The following is a 6,780-nucleotide window of genomic DNA, read 5'->3' on the forward strand; positions in this document are numbered from 1 at the left end:
TGGTAATAAATATCAAAGGATTTGACATGGATACGTGTTAAACTATAACTTTGGTTTCGAGAGCTTTTCAGGTGCATGACAGTGGGTAATGTGTGGTTGGATAATCATCTCGCATGTCTTTAGGAATTTCGAAGTGTTTGAACACATATTGTAATTGTTAATATACATATGATGTTCTAAGATTTTGAATGATACAAATATTTTTGTGAGTTCCATGAATAAAAATGAGGTTCTAGGACAGTTTTGAAGTCAAAGTATAGTTTTGAAAGATGTAGGAATCTAAGAGTGATGATTTCGGTTATATCTTGAATCGAATTCTGAGATTTTAAAATCAGAATATGTAATTAGAGTTTGAATGAGTATGGTTGTTTTGATTTCTATAAAAGAATGTATATTGTTGTGAAAGTAGGGAGTATAATGGATGACTTGCTGAATCAGATTCGAAGAATGTAACATATTAATTGTGAATTTATATATCTCTCGGGTATTACCTACCCGTTAAAAAAAAATTCACAATTAATATTTTGTACAAAAGAATTTTATTACAGTCTTTATGAAAATATATATGTGTATATTTCTTCAGATGTAATATAGATTTAATGAGTTAATATTAAATTAAACTCATTTGATTTATGGTTAAGGCTAGGATAGATAATTTCTAAACTTTAGAAATTACATAATCGTCGTAGAATGTTTCCCCAATGAAGTTATGAATCAATACTTAATCGTTGTGGTATTCCTTGGTATCTACATGGCGTATGACGTCGATGCTCGTGGGACAGATTGTGAAGTTGAGATTTGCGATGCGGTTGTTGTTGGTGGTGGTAATGGTACTGTTGATGTTGTTGATGGTGGTACTGGTTATGCTGCTGGTGCTGCTGCTGGTGTTTGTAACCTTTGCACCATATTCTCCAAAGCCACTACCCGAGCGCGAAGCTCGTTGACTTCTTCTATTACACCGGGGTGATTATCGGTTCGGACGAGCGGATAAATTAGATCTAGAATTTGGTGTAGTATATAATCATGACGAGATACTCTGGAAATGAGAGAGAAAATGGTGTTTCGGACAGGTTCGCCAGTAAGTGCTTCAGGTTCATTGCCAAGAGGGTAATGTGGTGGATGAAAGGGATCACCTTCTTCTTGTCTCCAATGGTTAAGTAGATTACGAACCCATCCCCAATTCATCCAGAATAGATGATGGCTAATTGGTTGATCCATTCCGGTCACGCTGCTTTCGGAGCTCATGTGGAAATCCATATCGGCATAGCTGTCGAAATCTGAGGAACTCAAACTGGTTGAGGGATCCATCTTGTATGATCAGGGAAAGAATTTTTTTGTATGAAATAGTTTGTAGAATTTAGATTTGGTATTCTTCAATACATAATTTACATATGTATATATAATACCAAAATCCCATAAATTACGGAGGAATCTTTGAAAGATGTCAGTCAAAGTTCACAGTAACAGATATGCTAAGATAAGAATTCGTCTATACACTATTATGCAATAAATGTAGGAAAATGCATCTAGACTTAAGAATGATAAGCAGGTAATTTCCTAAGGGTGGTAAGTAGATGATTTCAGACTAAAAATGATAAGTAAAACTTTTGACATGCAGACACGATCGAAGTCCAGACTCACTGATGCATCTTAACAACTATCAGTTAGACACACTAATGCAAGACCTGGTTCGCTAAGACCACCGCTCTGATACCAACTTAAAGGATCCGTTCATATACATTATAAACGATTCACAATAGTTGATTACATCGCGAGGTATTTGACCTCTATATGATACGTTTTACAAACATTGCATTCATTTTTAAAAGACAAACTTTCTTTACATCAAAAATTGACGGCATGCATACCATTTCATATTACATCCAACTATAATTGACTTAATATTAATCTTGATGAACTCAACGACTCGAATGCAACGTCTTTCAAAGTATGTCATGAATGACTCCAAGTAATATCCTTAAAATGAGCTAATGCATAGCGGAAGATTTCTTTAATACCTGAGAATAAACATGCTTTAAAGTGTCAGCCAAAAGGTTGGTGAGTTCATTAGTTTATCATAATCAATCATTTCCGTAATAGTAATAGACCACAAGATTTCAGTTTCTATAAATATTCGTACACTCGCAAGTGTATAAAAGTATTCTATAAGTTGTAGGCACCCGGTAACAAGCCTTAACGTTCATGTTTTACCCTCTGAAGTACACCAGATCAGGTGTGTTTAAAATAACCTCGAAGTACTAAAGCATCCCATAGTCAGGATGGGGTTTGTCAGGCCCAATAGATCTATCTTTAGGATTCGCGCCTACCGTACATAGACAAGTAGTTTAATGTTACCAAGCTAAGGGTATATTTCTTGTTTAAACCCACATAGAATTAGTTTTAGTACTTGTGCCTATTTCGTAAAACATTTATAAAACAGCGCATGTATTCGCAGCCCAAAAATATATATAAAAAGGGAGTAATGAAACTCACCATACTGTATTTCGTAGTAAAAATACATATAACGTCATTTAACAAGTGCAAGGTTGGCCTCGGATTCACGAACCTATATTAATTATATATATTTATATGTTGGTCAATATTTGTCTAACAATTTTTGGTCAAGTCATAGTGTACCACAATCCTAATGCTCGAGACTAATATGCAAAAGTCAACAAAAGTCAACTTAACCCAAAATGACTTCTAAAATTTATACGTGTTTATTATATAACTTAACTATAGTCATTTTATATATTTAAATATATTTATTAGATTTTATAATAATAAAAGTCATTTATTAATAAAAATTTATATTAACGTTTATATATGATAAAATATACTTTTATATATCTTAAGTAGTAAAATTTATAAAGTTCACTTAATATCGTAAAACTATAGTGGTAAGTATTATTAATGTAATTATATTACGCGTGGTGAAAAATATCTTTGTATCCCCTATTTATTTGATAAAATAATATTGATCATAATAATAATAAGTAAAAGTTGTATTATTTTGTAATAATAATTATTATTATTCTATAAAAAAAATAAAAATATTTATATTTACTAAAAATGTTATTATGATAAAATGATAATACTAACATAATAGTAATAATGATATTTTATAATAACAATGATATTTCTATTAAAATAATAACGACGATAGTAATAATAATCATTTTAACAATAATACTAAAATTCAGTTGACTATAACTTCTAATCCGTTCATCGAAACCATTCGATATCTAAATGAAAAGTTCTTAATTTTTCGCTAGCTTTCCAATGACATGCATATCATATACCCTATCTCAGTAGCATATGTATCTAATTCAGGATTCAACAAACCTATCTAAGGACAATATCGAATGTACAAGCATGCATAATCCTATATACTCGAGCACTAGTCAGGGATACACTATTGAAATATAAAAGTTAAGTTATGAGTGCTCACGTATCAATATTGAGATTCAATATTGCAGGAAAGTACGTAGACGAAATGAAAATGATAAACGTTAGGTTGACCTCACGAGTAATACCCTCGATCAATACCCATAACCTCCATAGCTATAACCCATAATTTCCTTAGCTCTATTCTGTTTGAAAACTTATTTTAAAATCGTCTGAATATAACTCCGTCGTAGTATTTTATGTATACTAATAATATCTTGAAATAATACAAAGAAAATATATATGTGTAATTCGATTGAGAGAGTTTAGAGAAATATATTTTCAAGTTTCTATGAAATAATAAAACCTATTGAATTCTATTTATAATAGATTTTTGAATTATTAAAGTAAATTATTAAAGTATGACTTATTAAAGTGAATTATTAAAGTATGAATTATTAAAGTGAATTATTAAAGTATGAATTATTAAAGTGAATTATTAAAGTATGAATTATTAAAGTGAATTATTAAAGTATGAATTATTAAAGTGAATTATTAAAGTATGAATTATTAAAGTTAAAGTAAAGTAAAAATAAAGTAAAGGTAAAGTTAAAGTATAGTAAAAGTATAAAACTATGTACGTATAATACGCGTATAAATATATATAATATTAATTTAAATCGTTATATATATTTGATAAAATAAAATATAAATATCGTTATTTTATCATACTAGTTAAGTAATGAGTGGTCAAAAAGAATAGATTTCTTAAATCACAGTGGACCTCATAACATAGGCCCGTAATCATATCATAATGTATCTGATAATTCAATCATTTGATATTATCTCTTAATTCTGTCAATAAATATATCGAAACAAATACGTTCATGTAAAGTATCATATATCTAATACTTTGTTAATGTTTTCAGTTAATATTATATATTATATATACATATCTATATACACATAATTGTTCGTGAATCGTCGAACACGGTCAAAGGATAATTGATTACATGAATGTAGTTCCAAACTTTTTGAGATTCAACATTACAAATTCTGCTTATCGTGTCGGAAACATATAAAGGTTAAGTTTAAATTTGGTCGGAAATTTTCGGGTCGTCACAAAAGTTATTGGATGTGATTTTGACCAAGATGACACCATCAAGATACAAGAAGAAGTTAGCACAGCCCGCCATCCGTGCAACGGCTGTAGTTAATTTGTTTGCTTTGATTACTGAAGATGAAGCTATCAAACCGCCTGCAATGGCAGAGTCAACACAGTGTTTTATCCCTCGGATTGCAGATTATCCATTACTAAGAATTTTGAGAATTCCATCTATCGGTGTTTATGATGGCACAACAGATCCAGAAGACTTCCTTACCATGTTTGAAGGTGTTATTAGATTACAGCATTGGGAATATGAAACTGCGTACCATATGTTTCCAATGGTACTGCAGAAAATGGCGAGAGAATGGTTTGCTAGTTTGCCACCAAGGATTATTACCAGTTTCCTTAATTTAAGGGCAAAGTTTGTGATGCAATATCAAAGTTTGAGAAGCTGTACTTTGTCACATCTTGACGCACATGAAATAAGAATGCACCAGAATGAGTCACTGAGTGATTTCATGAAACGTTATACCATTGAGTATCAAAAGATACCAGACATACCAGAATCTCAGCTTATTTCAGGGTTTATATTTTGTCTTGATCAGCGACATTTTGCAAGATTAATTCATGCGTTGCGATATGATGTTCCAAAGATGTTACATCAAGCATTGTTGGTTGCATAGAAGCATTTACGGGCATGTGAGATGGGATATCCAAGAATTGATAATTATCAAAGAAATTTTAAACAGTAAGGCGGAGAACGGAAAAGGAATGACAATTATCAGAGACATCGTGGATATGAGAACAATTACCAGAAGCAGCAACATGGTTGGAGGGGGAATAATCATCCGAATGATAATTACCATCAGCGAAAACCACTAGACAGACATCCACTCATCAAGGCTTTAACAAAAACTACAATGAAGATTTTGTTCACTGAACCTGTTAAGGAAACATTTCACCCTCCACCAGCAATGGAAGAGCATCATGGACCACAGAGTGATAAAATGGTGTGATTTTCACGAGGCATATGGGCATGATACTGACAATTTTAAATCATTGATGAGGGAAATCATTGCAAAGATTAAAGCCGGAGAGTTAAACCACGTATTACCAGGAAAATAGTACAGGAGGAATGATCCAAACAAGCATTTTGCTTGGCAAGGAAAGGTGCATCACGGTAGACGGTGTGATTGGAACAGAAAAGAAGAAAGAAAAGATGAAAGAGATCCAACCCCTGAAATGCACATCAAGGTTATATGGAATGAAGTAGAGGAAAATGAAACAGGCGGAGAGCGTAGGACGGAGCAGTGGATGTATGCTCCAATCATATTCCACACCATTCCAAATTGGCTCCTATCAAAGGAGCCTGTGGTCATTTCAGATGTAATTGCAAACAGAAGCATCACTCGAATCTATACTGATACAGGTAGTGAAGCAGATCTCTTGTATTTGCATTGTTTCAAAGATTATCCATTCAGCGTAAAGGATAGGCTTCGTTACACAAACTTGAAGATTGCTGGCATCACGGGAGAATTGATGAGGGCAGTTGGTAAAGTGAAACTGGATGTAACATTGGGAACACACCCTTTAGTCCGAACAAAAATTGTGGACTTTACGATTCTTGATGGCAGATCAAGATTCAATGCCTTGTTTGGTAGGCGAACTCTTCGCACATTTGGATCAATTACTTCTACACCACACGCAGAATTACGCTTGCCAACACCAAATGGTGTGGCAGTGATACGTTCTGAATATGTTGGGCCAGCAAGAGAGAGATCAGTTGTTTATGAAGCTCTAGGAAATTTTGTTAGAGGAGGATCGTCGAGACAGTTGTTTAACATAAATGATGTGAATGGGTATTTCAAACCGCCCAAAATATGGGAGCCTTAAAAGGCAAGACGCAACACGCTGCATGAAGGACAGTATGTTCACATGGGTCGTGCAGATCAGTTTGTTTACCATGTTTTTTTAATTTTCCTCAGTTCAGAAAAAGCACAATACAATTTTTGTAATTTTCTAATTGGAATTGATCAGCCTATGCAAAGATGTTGCACAAAATGTTGTATGTGCGACAAAGAAATATCAATAAAATTTTATTTTTTCTCTCACGCAAAACGATACGCGTTACGAATGTAGAGCATAGCATTCATACTTACCCACATAAGGTAAGGCATTTTTATGAGCTCGATGGTAGAGGCTCTTGTGTCAACATTATAGACACAAGGGATCGGCTAGCGTAAGTATTTACTTCGCTAAAGGGCCCCGAGGCAAAAATAAAGATC

Source organism: Rutidosis leptorrhynchoides, chromosome 2, assembly GCF_046630445.1.
Source record: "Rutidosis leptorrhynchoides isolate AG116_Rl617_1_P2 chromosome 2, CSIRO_AGI_Rlap_v1, whole genome shotgun sequence".
Classification (NCBI taxonomy): domain Eukaryota; kingdom Viridiplantae; phylum Streptophyta; class Magnoliopsida; order Asterales; family Asteraceae; genus Rutidosis; species Rutidosis leptorrhynchoides.